General features: G+C 42.5%; 2 long non-coding RNA genes across 2 annotated transcripts in view; one reads left to right on the forward strand and one right to left on the reverse strand.

Annotated features, from left to right (window-relative positions):
• The window catches only part of LOC111814763, a 13821-nt gene extending 7912 nt beyond the window's left edge, over window positions 1-5909 (forward strand). Inside the window, exon 3 of the long non-coding RNA XR_002819662.1 lies at window positions 5898-5909. This is a non-coding gene — a long non-coding RNA (uncharacterized LOC111814763). The remainder of the gene's footprint in view (window positions 1-5897) is intronic.
• The window catches only part of LOC111814762, a 21460-nt gene extending 6571 nt beyond the window's left edge, over window positions 1-14889 (reverse strand). Inside the window, exons 1-2 of the long non-coding RNA XR_002819661.1 lie at window positions 14879-14889; window positions 12381-12385 (exon numbers count right to left, since the gene is read on the reverse strand). This is a non-coding gene — a long non-coding RNA (uncharacterized LOC111814762). The remainder of the gene's footprint in view (window positions 1-12380; window positions 12386-14878) is intronic.
• Window positions 14890-15536: the final 647 nt, after the last annotated feature.

Raw genomic sequence — 15536 nt, forward strand, 5'->3', positions numbered from 1 at the left:
TTAACATTTCATAAATATTTTAGCAACTGAACAAGATTTAACCTTGCAACTCACAGGTGAAACTTATTATCATTCATCATCACATTTTACATATTGGTAAAAACACAGTACAGTTGGCAAACATCTTATTCTTAGTTAACACGTAAAGCAGATGTAAGCTTTTAGTGATCAGACACCAGTTTTTAACAAGGAACCTTCGGGTATGGCGCCTTAACCCCTTAGGTATTCTTGGTTTCTTTTGGCTCATACAACCAGAGATGTCTCTAGAGAGAAATCTAGCTTTTTTTGTCAACATCCCATCAGCCACAGGCTTTAGTGTGGATTCACCAAAGAACAGCTGAGGAAACCTGTGTTCCTTTTTTTAAAAAAATGGTAGCTGTTTTAAGAGCATTTACTAGCTGGTAGAATAACCATTGTTTATCCAAATTTTACAAGGAATATTTAAAAAGCCTGAACAAGATTACCTTAAGCACTTTACAGTAAAGGCCTTAAGTCTTTAATTTATCTCTTATCTAATTAAATGATAACTAGACTTAGGAGAAAAGGTCAAATTTTTCTCTCACACTTAAATATTTTGGTCCCATAAGTGTGCTGTTGTTGGAGATAGCTCCTTCTGGTGTCACCCAGAAGTCGTTTGTTTGTTTGTTTTTTCCTTGTGTCTCAAGTTCAGACTTTTTATCTTTGGTGTTATCAAACATTTATTCTTAAGGACTTTATCTAGCTGGAACAGTCAGAGTTTTTAATTTTTATATGTCTTTTAAAAAGGAAAGTTCAAAGAGATAAGAAAATCAGGAACAAAGTCAAAGCAAGGAAACTGAAACAGATCAGGCCTGACATTCCCTTTAGCATGTAGAGGGGGATCAGAACCAGTCTGTCCCAGTGAAACCTGTCCTCCAAGTTTTAAGAACGGTTGCCGACCTAATGTCATTTAACTGGCAAAAGGAGTCCCGTTTTTCACATACAGGCATGTATATTTTTAAGTTCAAGCTGGCTAAAAATCCCATTTCACAGAGGTTTACATCAAATCCAATAGGAAGCTTATTAACCTTACCCTCTCTAGTGCTATCATCTAAAATTGAACAAAGAATACCAGTACATTTAACAACTAGTTCAAATGTAGCACATACAAATATAAAATAGTCATAAAATGTCCCATTAAAGAAATATCATAACCTTATAACAATTTTAGGTTTTAGCTTAAATTTGGCAACACATTTTGGCCAATATTTTAACATTTGCATAATGAATTTATCTATGTACTGGGTGGCAGGCAGGATAAGCCAGTCCTGAGGGTGATGGTCGGGAGTCACAGCCGCTTCTTACCAGTTGGAACTGCTAGTGCATCCAGGTGGAATTAGCCAGTTGTCTGGGAATGGTGTCCAGAACAGCAAACCTTGAGTCATTTCAGGGAGTCAGCAACGGATGGTGGAGGGTGTCAGCTCCGAGTCCTTCTTTGGAGGAGCTAAGGGGACTAAGAAGAAGAAGGTGCGTAGGGTGGTAGATTACAGCCTTGATAAATTTTTTGATCCAGGTGGGTGGATAGAGACCAGGAGGTGAAGATTGAGTCTTAACTGGCAAGAGGGTAGCCGGTCCAGGTGGAGCTGGAGGAAGAAAAGGTCTTACCCACTCTGGTGGATTCTCACAAAGATCTTGCCAAACCAAAATATATGGTTATTGGTCAGGGTGGCCATAGCGACCGGAATGGAAGATTACAGTCTTTATTGTTTGAACCAGAGATGGGTGAAAAGATCCCTCTGGAGGTCATCCCACCTGGAAGGAGGGCCACTCTGAAGAACAGAGAGTTTGTCATTTTCCTTTTTTAACAGTCAAAGAAAGATTATGTGCTCTCCCCTTAACCTCCAACCAATGACCTAGGGTAAGGGCTAGGGGAGCAGATGTGACTTGTCCCATATTATCAAAATAACCGATGTCCCACAGAACTCCAAAGGGACAAAGGAAGGTGAAAACAGTGAAATAGGCTGCAAACAAATAACCGGCGACACGTGAAGGATGCCGGCGGGAGGGGGATCCCGCTGAGGAGAGAATAGTCATTAACAAAGGAAATGTTGCTGGTGCTGTAAGAGGAGGAAAAGGTAGTTATGGCGCCGGACACACAAACAACAAACACAACAAATGTGACAGACAAACACAGGCGGGTACCCAACAGAATCTATTGGCCATACAGGTCCCTCCCTCGGAGGGCACGTACAGATGGATCCAAGGATCCAAAACCACACCATGGCGTCCCTTGGCTGAATGACCTGCGAATACAGGCACATCTGCCAATCGCAGACAGCGAGTGCTTACGCTCCTCGCCGCCAGTCAGGACCAATAGACAAATGCCGGCCAGATGTGACTTGTGGCCCAAACCAAATCCCGGAACAACATCAGGAAGAGGGAATGATTCAAGGGCTCACGCGCCTTGAACCACAGTGCCACGGGGATCGCAACGCTTACGCGTTTTGTTCCCAGTCACTACAAACAGATTGAACGTTCACCAACTATAACAAAACAAGAGACTCAAAAACGAAACAAAATCTGGACATAAAATTAAACGGCCATACTTACCCTGAGGTTTCTTCGGCTGTTGGGGTCCTCCCACATGGGAGACCATCCCGGACGAGCCCCCAAATGTAAGGGTCGAGTCACCGTGAAGGAAGGCCCCAAGAGTCGATCTCTCATGTAAATCACAAAGGGCAAGCTTTATTGTCTACGTGCATGCAGGGTGGCCTGAACACGCAGGAACAGAGCGCACCGAGCTGACCGTGGGCTGTGTTTTTAAGTCCAGAGACAAAGGGAGGAGGGGTTTAGCAAGTGGGGTTACAGAAGCGAATGGCATTGGTTAGTTTGGGTTGGTTCTTAAAATAATTGGTGGGTTTGAGAACATATGACCTTTCGAGGAATCTAAGAGGGGCAGGCTACAGGGCAACTAAATAGTTAACTCTGTGGTTTCAGCTGCATTACGAGAACTGGTGGGTTTATCTATGTAAGGTGTCCTATTTCACAAGGATGCCCCCAGGTTGGAGATTAAATGTTTACCTAAGCCAGGCCTGAGGCTTTATGACTCCACCTGGGTTCCAAGATAAGGGTTACTTAAGCCTTTTGGTCAAGGACTAGTGGGAGGTCCCTTGTGACCAGAGTTTGCACTTTAAAAATTCTTTGGGCCTTCCACACCCATACTTCTGGGATTTGTTGAGTCCAAATGTATAGCAATTCATCTCTTTCTGTCAAATCAAATCTCTGTTCCTCAGGTTCTAAAACTTCTTGAAATAAGATGTGGCTTTCCCCTACCGGGAACTGGGCCATCACCTTAATGATTGGATTCTCAATAGTTACAGTAGGCGTTTCGGTCTCAAAACTCAACTGTGATCTTAATTTATGTAGGAGATCTCTACCCAGGAGTGGGTCTGGACAGTTGGGTGCCCAAAGAAAGATGTGGCTCATTAGGGGCTGTCCAGGTTACCCCAGTAATGCCCTAAGTGGTTTTACTATTTTAGTTTGTCCTGTGGCCCCCATGACCTTCATTGAAGTTCCTGTGGGAGTTCCAGTTGGTTGAGTCAAAACGGAGTGAGTTGCTCTGGAGTCTACCAGAAAGTCTACGGGTTGCCCCCCAACAGTTAAAGTTAGCCTGGGCTGAGGGGTGCGCGTGAGCCCTGACTTCCCTAATGTTGATTAAGGAGGACTTTCGCAACTTTTTCCAGTTTAGTCTTTAATTTAGGACAGTCCTTGGCCCAGGGTCCCTTTTCCTTACAATAAGCACATTGATCTTTTTCAAGAGGAGGTCATTTTTCCCCTTTATTGGTTGGCCCGTTCCCAGTGACCAGACATTCAAGAATCTTAGTAAGTCTCTTTTTGTTTTTATCTTCCTTGGATTCACGCTGATCAAAAACCTTCTGAGCAATCTCTGTGAGCTGACTAAGGGGTGCTCCCTCAAAATCCTCTACTTTCTGCAATTTTCATTTTATGTCAGGGGCTGACTGTGTCACAAACACAATATTTATGGCTCATGCATGTTTCGGGTGCCTCTGGATCTATTGGAGTATAGATACGGTAGGCTTCTAGGAGTCTTTCCAAGTAAGCAGCAGGGGACTCAGTAGCCAATTGTCCTACCTCTGATACCTTGGATAGGATGGTGGGCTTCCAGGCTGCTGCCTTAAGGGCTCCCAGAAGAAGCTGGCGATACCTGTCGAGAGCCTCCTTACCTCTATCAGTATTCCGATCCCAGTCTGGGCTCCGCAGAGGGAAGATGGCTTCTTGGTGGGCAGGATCAGTGGTGGGATTTCCATCTGGGCTCATGACAGCCCGATGGGCTGCTCCGCAGATGTGGTCTCTTTCTTCTGCAGTAAAAATGGTCTGAAGGAGTTGTTGACAATTGTCCCAGGTGGGGCGATGGGTGTAACAGATATGTTCCAAAAGGCTAATAAGGCCTTGTGGGTCTTTGGAAAAGGATGGGTTCTGATTTTTCCAGTTATATAAATCAGAAGTGGTAAAGGGGACATACATCATCAAGGGGGCTTGATCTGACCCCAAAAAGGTTTTGCAGAGAGGGTATAAGTGAAGGGTATGAGGAGAGAGAGTGGATGAATCTGGTGATGGTTGCCTGCAGCTCTGGGTATGGTGTGGACTAGGAGGCACCAAGATAGCTTGGAGCTGGGAGGGAGGTGGAGGAGAAGGAGCCTGATGTGGGAGAGGAGGTGAAGGGGGTTGGGGTGGGGCCTGAAGAGGAGAGGGGCGTCCTATAGGGAGGAGGAAGGTCATCCTGAGGTGGGGATTCTGGGACTTGGGGCTTTTGGGGGGAATGAGAAGGTTTTAAGGGAGCAAGGACAGAGGGCTTCTGAAGCGACTTCCTGAGCCACAATGGGGGATCATAAATCAAATCGATCCAGACCTGAATGTAGATGACCTGGTCCGGGTGTCCAGGCTTACCTAAAATGACCTGTTGAACAGCCTGAGCCAAAGGGAAGTCAAAAGATCCCTCGGAGGGCCAGAGGCCCCCCGATGAGATCGGCCATTCTAATTCACAAAGAATGCAGAGTTTTCCTGGGTAAAATGAGGCTCCGTATCCCTTTGCTCGATCTTGGAAGGTGGAAAAATGATTCAGGTAAGAGACAAGGGGGAGGATGACAAAGTAGGTTGTCCCATCTTCACAGGGCCAAACACGTGACAAGATCCAACAAAGACTGTGAACGAAAATGGCAGCGGACGGGAAACTCACTTATGACGTGGCGGAGGAACGAGAGTCTGAAAATCTCTCGATCCAATAGGTTGCATTAAAAGAACAGACAAAACATAGGCATATACACTGTTTATCCAAATTTTATAGGAAATATCTTAAAAGCCTGAACAAGATTATTTAAGCATTTTATAATAAAAGCCTTATGTTTTAATTTATTTCTTATCCCACTAAATGAAACTTAGGAGAAAAGGTCGAATTTTTCTCATACTTAAAAGTTTTGGTCCCATAAGTGTGCTGCTTTTGGAGATGGCTCCTTCTGGTGTCACCCAGAAGTCAGTTCTCTCCACTGTGTCTCAGGTTTAGTCTCCCAAAGGAGATTTGCCCAGAACACTAAGCAAGGACATGGCTTTTATATGTGTCCTCCTGGATGGGCATAATTTTTCTTTGTCCCATCTGACCCAGAGATGGGGTATGTGTCCTTTCTAGAATGGCTTCCTGTCTTCGGCATTAACAAACGCTCATTTTCTAAGGGCTTTACTTAGCTTGAACAATCAGGGTTTTTAATTTTTACATGCCTTTTTTAAAGAGGAAAGTGCAAAGAGACAGAAAAATTAGGAATAAAGTTAAAGCAAGGAAACTGAAACAGATCGGGCCTGACATTCCCCCTAACATGTAGAGAGGGATCAGAACCAGTCTATCCCAGTGGAACCTGTCCTCCAAGTCTTTAAGAATAGTTGCCGACCTAATGTCATTTAACTGGCAAAAGGAGTTCCGTTTTTTAGATAGGCATGTAGGTTTTTTAAGTTTGAGCTGGCTAAAGTTTTATTTTACAGAAGTTTACATAAAATCCGATAAGAATCTTATTAACTTTACCCTCTAGTGACGTTGCTTAAAATTGTAAAAGGAATACCAGTACATTTAATAATCAGTTCAAATGTAGCATATACAAATATAAAACAGTCATAAAATGTCCCATTAAAGAAATATCATGACCTTATAACAATGTTATGTCTTAGTTAAATTTATCAACATTTTGACCAATATTTTAATAACAAATTTATCCAAGAACTGGCTGACAGGTCCTAAGAAAAACAGACAAACATAAATAGACCAAACAAAATCAAAAACAAATAACAGGCCCCCAAATACCAAACAAATCTTGTGTGGAGAATAGATCCCCTACAGTCAGTGCAAATGACACCAAATCTGCAGGGGTATTGAGTATTATTAATGCTCAAACTCTCAAAGAGTATAGCCCACACAAAATTTTTGTGAGAGGAAAGATCATTGCACTGAAGGCCAGCCCAAACTGAATTCTCAGAGAACCAAATCTGCAGGGGTAAGCGGGTAGGGGTAAATCTCAAAGGGAGATGTGAAATGAGAGGTTGAGCACAAGCTGCTAGACCCCTACAGTAAGGATTTGTAGGGGTAGGGGGTAAAAAACTTACCTAAAGAGACCCCAAAGGTCACGGAAACCTCTACATATGACCGAAGTCCATAATCTCTAAAGGCGACCAATTGGCGAAAGGGGCACCTAGGTCCATTTGCCTCCCTGCAAGTGAGATCCCTCAAAATCAAGTTAGTAAACCAAGTTAGTAGAGGAAATGAAAGGAGAACCAAGTTAGTAGGTTAGTAGAGGTGTACTAAAGGAATCACACTTGAAGAGACACCAGAGGTCATGGAAACCACGGCTCACAACTTCTAAAAGCAACCAAAGATGAAAGGAGAAGCAAAGAGAAAGGAAAGGTTGACGCAGTGACCAAAGTTCTTTTAAATTTGTAAAGCCAAATCAAAACCAAGCCAGTGAGAAAAAAATTAGGTTGAAATTTACTTACTGCGTTAAAAAGAAGTGGCCTTTAGGTGTAGAGAGCCCATGCCGCGAATCGCGGCTTCAGAACCAAAAATCCTAGGGACCATTGGGTGAGGCCTGCTGCAGCCCTTGAAGCCTGCGCTAGATTACCCCTCCCACCGAGTGTGCCAAGATGGCGCTCATTTCCTGCTTCCGCAGTCGCTATACACCCGCCTATAATGATGTAAGATACCTTCCCTGAGATTGTAACCAATGGCGCTGTAACATGTATCAACCCTCGATTGGACAGTGTGAGGATATAAAAGAAACGCTCCGCGACGCGGAGAGTCAGAGACAGGAAGAGGGACGGAGAGAGGAACTGTGCTCTCTCGGGGCGCATCACTCAGGAGAACGATTAAAGCCTTTCCACCGCACAAATCGTGTTGAGTGCTTTCCTGCTGGACGGGAGGGCGCCTGACATTTAGGGATCCAGGATAAGCCCCCAAATGTTGCAGCTCAAAAATCAGATGACAATGAGGCAAGTCCAAAATTTAAAAGAAGCGCTTTATTTTAGCTGGTACCAAGCAGCGGTCTCTATGCAAGGTGCAAAGAGGCTTGCTGAGCATTTTGATAAGGATCAGTATTTAAGCTTGAAAACCGCAAAAACAGGGAAGGGGTGGAGAGGAAGAAGTGGCAGGGTCATTAGTTCATTAGGTGGTCCTATTGGGTGGGGTGCCGAAATCAGAAATCATGGGGTACAGTGGGTCATTAGTTCATGGGGGTGGTCCTCTTTGGTGGAGGTGCTGAGTTGGCAGTCATATATAGTTCATTGAGATAAGGTTTTGGAAAACAGATATCATAAGACTTGAGTTATAGGGGTAAGGAGTTGGGAGGGGTCGGCCCATACAGAACAGGAACTCGGCGAGGTTAGAAGGGCAACAAAATGGAGTCAATTTTGACAGGGTACAGCATTCTCTATATCAGAGTAATATTCTGTTGCTTAAAAATACCACATCTCTTTATCCATTCCTCGGTTGGATGATATTTCGATCATTTCAACTGTTTGTGTTATCATGCCTGCCTGGCAAGGGTAAAAACCTCGGTTTGCTATCAGATGTCACACACAACACCAAGATGCCCACCACTGAAAGAGGGTGTGGCAGCACACTTCCTTAATCCCAGCACTGGAGGGGCTGAGACAGGAGGATCACTATAAGTTCAAGCTGCCTGGTGGAAACTCGACACCAAGTAAATGAATATGTTCTTAAATAAAAAAATGAATAAAAACCTTAGCTATGAAAATGGTGCTGCTACAAACATCAGTGAACATATACCACTGTGGTATGATGATGACAGTTTTTTCTGAAAAATACCTAGGAGGGCAATTTCTGGCTTGAATATGGCCTGCAGTACTAGCTTTATAAGAAAATTCTACACTGATTACCACAGTGCCTGAACCAGGCTGCAGTCCCACCAACAGTGAAGAAGGATTCCTTTTCCCCACATCCTCTCCCGTATTTGTTATTGCTTTTCATCTGGTAAAATAAGCATCTAATTTGAAGGTGCCAGGCAATACAACAGCCACTTCTGCATTCCTTTAAATTGTTTAAAAAATTTTTATTGTTTCTAATAAAGTTTCATAATTTTGTATTCTTTAAATAAAATCAAGGGTCCTGGAAGATAGCACAGAAGAATAAGCACATGCCTGCAAGTGCAAGAGCCTGAGTTCAAACCTTTGCTCTGGCAAAATAAATAAACAAATAAAGAAATAAAATAGTAATAATAAAATAGATGAAAAAAGAAGTATAAAATCCATTTGCAGTTAAGAACTGCAGTCGTGACTCATATAAAATTGATTTGCTGTTTAGAACTAGAGTCATGACTCATGCTTCAAGCAGCGTTGGCAAATAAATCTTCCTTTCTATTGGTGCATTTTCAGGATTTGGATCTTTGTCCTGGGAATGGAAGCTCCCAGGAATTATTGTACCTCCAACTATGATTTTGCTAAGAGTTCCTGTGCACTCAGGCTCACTTTTTTGAATTTCATGATTATGTTGCACAATAGCCTTAGGTACAACATTTCACCACTAGGTGCCCTTAACGAAAGGACGCATTACCTCTTGTGTGAATAACGAAGCTGCATTGGACCTTTGAGTGCTGTGAAGCCCAGGGCCCCCACCGCCGATCACGGCAGCTATTTTCCCTCAGCCTAGGGCTGCATGGATAGTAGCAATAGGAAGTAAGGGCATGTCATTGGGAAAACGGAAACAACAAAAGAAAAATTAAAGAAGTGAAGGGAGTAATGAGGGAAAGGGGAAGGGACAAAATGAAGGAAAGTTAAAATAAAAACAAGGAAAAGGAAAGCAATGGAAAGTAAAGAAAAGCAGTGGTTAAAAATTTGTGTATACTACATCCCTGATATAGGTACAAAATCAATTTAAAGAACAAGCTCACACATGTAATTCATTTTTAAGTCAAATAAACTGACTCCCACACACCTATGACAGATATACAGAGCAAATTACAATAAACCACACATTTACTCCAATCCTACCTGTTGCAGTTCAAAACTGGAATATTCATAAGTCAAGGACTCACCCCCAATCACAGGTCTCCCCCTGAAAACTCTGCCCTGGACCCTTCTGGTGCCCTCAACTCCTGAACTCCTCATTCCTCCTCAAATATAGTAGTCCTTTTCACTTATTATGAAACTATGTTTGGACACAAACAGTGGCTTCAAAAGGGCTATGACTTCATTTTATGTCTTTTTTCAAATCCAGGGAAATGTTACAAATAGAATAAATTTCCTTACATATGCATGACAGTTTAGTCTTTCATATCAGGAAAATCTAAGATTTGCAGGCATCATGGTAGCACGTGTCTATAACCGAAGTCCTCAGAAGGCTGAGGGAGGAAGGTACTATGAGGCTCACCACCAGAGCAATGAGGATACAGCTCACTGGCAGTGCTCACCAGGAATGAGCAAGGACCTGGGTACAATGCCCAGCACCACTTAACATAAATTTTCCTCAGTAGCACAGTAGAGTGTGGCTTAATTTCTCTCTCAGTGTACACAGATCTAAAGATATGTGATATCTGTGTTGATCCATTTGTCCATTGTTGGTAATTGGACAACAATTGGGAGCTCAAGCTCATCACCTTCTTTCATTTATTTATTTATTTATTTATTTATTTATTTATTTATTTATGACAAAGGAGATCTCTATGGAGTTGTCAATGGCTTTGAATTATGTAGACAAAATCCGTGTAGAAATTGCAACAACCTTCCTGCCACAGCCACAGCCTCCAAGTACTGGGATTAAAGATGTGCACCACACCCAGCTTCTTCTATTATTTGGAAGAGAGGGTCTTGACGATCCACTAAACTCTTCGGGCTGAACATTTTCCTGTGATCACCCTACCTCGGGCTCCAGGCACATTGTATTACTGACATAGGCCCTGCCACTTTTGTTCTGATTTCTGAGGCGAACACACTTTTTGTAACACAGTCTTAATCAATGCTCCAGCATTCCAAGCAGGAGGGACAGTAGCCACCAGCCACAGCACTCTAACACAGTACAATGACTTTCGTTCTGGAACAGTCAAACTTTGGATAATGGCAAACATCACTTTACAGGGACCACTCTTGCCCAAGTCAGGAGCCCCTTAGTTAATTTCCTCACTCACATTCATAGTTGTAACTGCCACATAATAATTAAACTTTATCTGTGTTTGAAGAGGATCAGGGGCTGAAACTTTGCCTTCCCTTCTCTCCTAAGACTATTAGTTTGCTCCTATGGATCTGTGCCTTACAATCAGCATGGGAAAGTCCCAGAGCCCCACCGGATTAACAGGGTAGAAAGGGAGGAACCAATCAGTGCTCTGGGAGTGGTAGGAAGGGTGGATCTGGGAGGCAGAGGTGTGGCTAGCAAGGGGAATAAAAGGAGAGAAGCAGAAGGGCAGACACTGAATCCTGGAGCTTCCACTTAGTGCTGCTCCTGCGTTGTTTCCCGGATCCCAGTCCTGTCACCTGAGTTTGCAGCTGGTAAGTGCTGGCTTCCAGGAGGTTGCCCCACCTACCCACCCCCTGCTAAGATCTTGTGAATACAGAGGTCCTATATGGCTCTGTGTTTTCTGGGCTTTCTATCCCTTCGCAGAATTCGGGGATATGTAAGTGATTTTTTTTTCTTATTGCACACCATTGCCCTATTGCTCAGCTAGTTTTCACCTCAGGATGTTGCCAAGGCTGGCTGTGATTCCAGAAACTCCTAACTCTGCCTCCTTTTCAGTTTGAATGTGGCAGCTTCTACCAACCTAGAGTTACATTATTGTTTTGAACATCAATTTGCAAACTTGCCTACTTCCCTTATCTCTTCATTTGTATTAGAGTTTTCTTTATTAGTTTATGTCTTTATATGTTTAATTGGAGTCTCAGTATGTATTTCAAACTGGTCTTGAACTTACTTCGCACCCCACTTGTAGGCTTTAAACTCTCAGTGTTGCTCCTGCCTCACTGTCCCATACTGGAACTATAATCGTGCACCTCCACGCCCAGAGTTGTTGTTCTATAAACTATTCAAATGTTCATGCTATTGTTTCAATGAATGCCATGTACTCTGAACTCAGTGCATCTCCCTTGTCAGTCAGCTGACTTCCTCCTGATGCGGAAGCAGGTGAATGGGAGGAGCAAGGACTCCTTGGATTGAACGGGACTAAATTGGACAAGTTATGTCTTGTTTTTCTCCTCAGGTTTCATATCACTGCCTTCACACTGATCTACCCATTGGGCCTTTTTTATGTTAGTTTGTATTTTTGGATAAGTTCTCACTAAGGTATCTATATTGAGGTACAAGGTGCAAGCCTGCCACAGTTTCTAAAATCCTGAGGTTGCTGGAGTGGATCACCTAGGCTAGAATTTTATTTTTCAATTAGTAGCTTATTTATTGGATCCATATGGAAGGTGTGCATTTCAGGTTTGTCTTCATTCACTGTTTATTTCTGAATATGTTAGAACTCCACCTCATCTTCCCCAGGGCTGTAATTATAATTACAATTTTTCCCACTAGTCATGATTTCTCAATTAGATTGACGAGTTGCTTGATTTTGAGACATCATTTCCCTACCTACGCTGGCCTGTCTTCATTCATCATGTAACTTTCACCTGATTTCAGGGACAACAGGCATGTTTCAGCACACCTGCCTCTAGTACTGCTTTTAGAACCCCCTGGGAAGCTTGCACGACAAAGGAGCTCCTGACTGAAATTCAATGAACTCTAGATTTATTCAATTTATTCTTTAATTTTTCTTTGAATCTTTTGGTAAATTCTTTGGTGCACAGTATCAGTATGCAATTCAGACTCATACTGATCCACATTTCACTGGGTTCCCAGTGCTGGGCTTACAGGCACACATCACCAAGCCTTGTTTTTGTGGCCGGCCAGGCACAGGGCAGGCTAGAAATGCAGTACCAAGGATTGAACCCATCTCCTTGTGCATGCCAGGGAGCCAGTTAGAACTCCAAGCTATCTCCCTGTCCCTGAACTCTAGATGTAAACCTGTTACAACAGATTGAAGATAAAAAGGGTTTTCATTTTCTTCCAGAGTGGAGGATGTTAGGAAGCAATGCTGTGTGACTGATCGAGCACATTAAATAAAACTGTTTCCCTTTTTTGTGTGTATGTTTAGTCTTCTGTAAATGTATTTAAGTACACGGCCTACGGTGTATTACTAAGTACATTGGACTCAGTGATTCTCCTTTTTCAGCCTCCCAAGCACTGGGATTTGGTGCGCTTCACACCTGGGATCAAACCTTGGCCGCTGCGCTGTGCTGTGGGAGGCTCTTTAGGCCACAGGGCTAACTGGCAGGCCTTAATTGTTTTCTTTTACTTTGTTCTTTTTGCGATGGGGCTGTCTAATGTCTGTGCTAATCTTGATCTCTCCATTAGTTTTGGTCAACCCCCAAGGCAGGCACTTGCAGCTTCTACATCTTCATCCAGCTAGAAACATTCTTTTGCTTGCATGTTTGTTTGCTTTCTGTTTCTGTTTATTTGAAACTGTTGATCGACCTCAGGAACTTACACATGCCAAACAGCCTTCCATGCTTCTGAGCCCTCTCTACAGGCCTAGAAGTTCCTTTCTTGCCTCCCCCACCCTATTTTTATTCTTTCCTCCCTCTGTCTTTCATCCTTCTTCCTTTCTCCTCCCATCTTTCCCTTCACCTGCATCCCCTACATTCCTCTCTCCTGAGGTCACTTACCTCTAATGTTCTTTAATACAAGCTCTTGCTAAGTCACTAAATTATCTAGTTATGGCTTGAATTTGCATATGCTGATTCTCTAGACCTAGCCACCAGGACTTTGCAAAGAATTTTATATCTCATAATGTAAGTATTCCTTTGTATTTCCTGTATGCAAGTTCACCAGTCCCTGGTGGAACACAACTTTACTCCTAGTGCATAGGAAGCTGAAACAGTAAGATCAGTGTCAGTCTGAGGCCAACTTGGGTTCAATAGTGAATTCAAGGATGGTCTGAATTACTTGTAGAGATCCTCCATAAAAACAACAGTGGAGAGAAAGAACATTTTATTTCAAGGTTGATTCATTTTTTATTTTAGCTTGGGTATTTTCACTTAATGTTTCAGCTCAGTTAAACCCTCATCAACATAAGAATTAAAAGTAAAGTCAGGCATGGTGGAGCATACATGTAATCTAAGCACTGCAGAATATCAAGCAGTAAGGAAAATCTGTATTTGAGGGTTGACCAAGTAGCTCAGCAGATTAAAGTGGTTCCTTAGGACCCAGTGAGGTAGCTCAGTAGAATAAGCACTTGCCTGAAAGCCTGGGGCCCAGAGCTTAATCCTCTGTTCCAGAAAAAAAAAATTGCTGGCTTGTGCAGACACAGGGAGCAGCGGTTCTATCCTCTGGCCTGCAGTGCAGCCCTTGGTCCCAGCATGTGCTAGCCTGGTGATTGATGTGGGGTATGGTGGCTTGAACCTATAATTCCAGCACTTGTGTGGCTGCAAACAGGAGGATCACTATGAGTCCAATCTCCATAGTGACACCATGTAGACCCTGTACTAAACACAAAAATAAATAAATAAAAGAATTTGTGTTTGAGTAGTTGACTTTTTATCTAATTGAAGGGCAATCAAAAGAATTTATGCCAGCTAGAAAAAGTCACATCCTGGCTCAAAATATAACATGCATTGGGGCTGGAGAGACAGCTCAGCAGTGTAAGTGCCTGCTGGGAAAGCACAAGTTCCTGAGTCTGATCCCTGGTAGAGCAAGAACTTTGTAAAAGTATAAATGCAATCAAAGAGAAAAAAAAGAAAACTATAGTGGTAATTCAGAATAAAAGTCATGTTAAAACCATAGTACAGGGTACAAAGTTTAAAAAGCATCTATAGAATTTCTTCCCCTCATATATAATTTGGATTTTAATATATGTTTTTTTTTTTTTACTTTTTCGTTATCAAAGTTTGTCTTTTAAGCCAGTGTTTCACTAAGCACAGGTATCTTCAAACTCCCAATGTAGGTCAGACTGCCCTAGAACTTGGACTGATCTTTGTCCCTCAGCCTGAAACACACTTGGATAACAAGTAAGTATCATGCCAAGATATTTGCTTTTTTGTTTGTTTGTTTTTGTTTTTTAAATTTTCTAGGTACTAGGGTTTAAATTTAAAAATTTGCAAAGAAGCACATTCTGAAACCTATTGATTATGGTATTATTATTTATTTCAAGTTATTCTTGCTAACTCCTTAAATCTATGTATGGGACTTGAATATGCTGTGAAGTGTTCTCAGTGGTCTCCAACAGTGCTGGGGTGAAAGATTGGTTCCATGCTGTTCATGTCTCTATGTTATTTTAAGGGTTGAAATTTTGTCTTCATCTATTTGTGTCCTGCACTCAATCACAAAGTGAAAATATGTCATTCCTGAAAGAATTTTGACAACACATACCTCAGTCAGAATTTTCCTTTTCTAACATCCAATGCACTATAATAATGTTACATGGCTAATATATATGCTTAGGTAAATTCTTACACTGAACATGATGCCATCCACTTATGGCTCTAACTTCTTCCTCCAAGTTGGACTCAAGGACAGTAAGGTGACATTCAGATCCATCAATCACTTCCTTTGCTATGGTAGGGACTTGGCCCAATGATAAGAATCTTCATTCAAAAGTACAGGCTGTAATTTCACTCCATGTTGGAGCCACTTCCAGAGGGCCTGGCATTGAAAATAGTGATTTGAATTGAACCTGTTAGTTTTTTCCTGATGTGAGCAAGAAAACAAATATAACTTTGTAGACATAAACCCCAGAGATATTGGGTCGAATTGACAATGCTTCACCATAGCCAGACCATGACCTTACCCTGTAATCGGTCTTCAGTTGTTAGAAGAAGTCTATGAGGTTGACACCCACATGAGCCACTCCCTGGATGTTCACCACATTCCTAATTCCTTCCAGATAATGCAGAATGACCACGCACAGCGCACCACCTCCTCTGTACGAACTGGCCAAGAAGAGCATTTTGAAATGTGAGACCATATAGAGCACTGCTCTGCA

The sequence above is a fragment of the Octodon degus genome, unplaced genomic scaffold (genome assembly GCF_000260255.1).
Source record: "Octodon degus isolate 3935 unplaced genomic scaffold, OctDeg1.0 scaffold00491, whole genome shotgun sequence".
Taxonomy (NCBI): Eukaryota; Metazoa; Chordata; class Mammalia; order Rodentia; family Octodontidae; genus Octodon; species Octodon degus.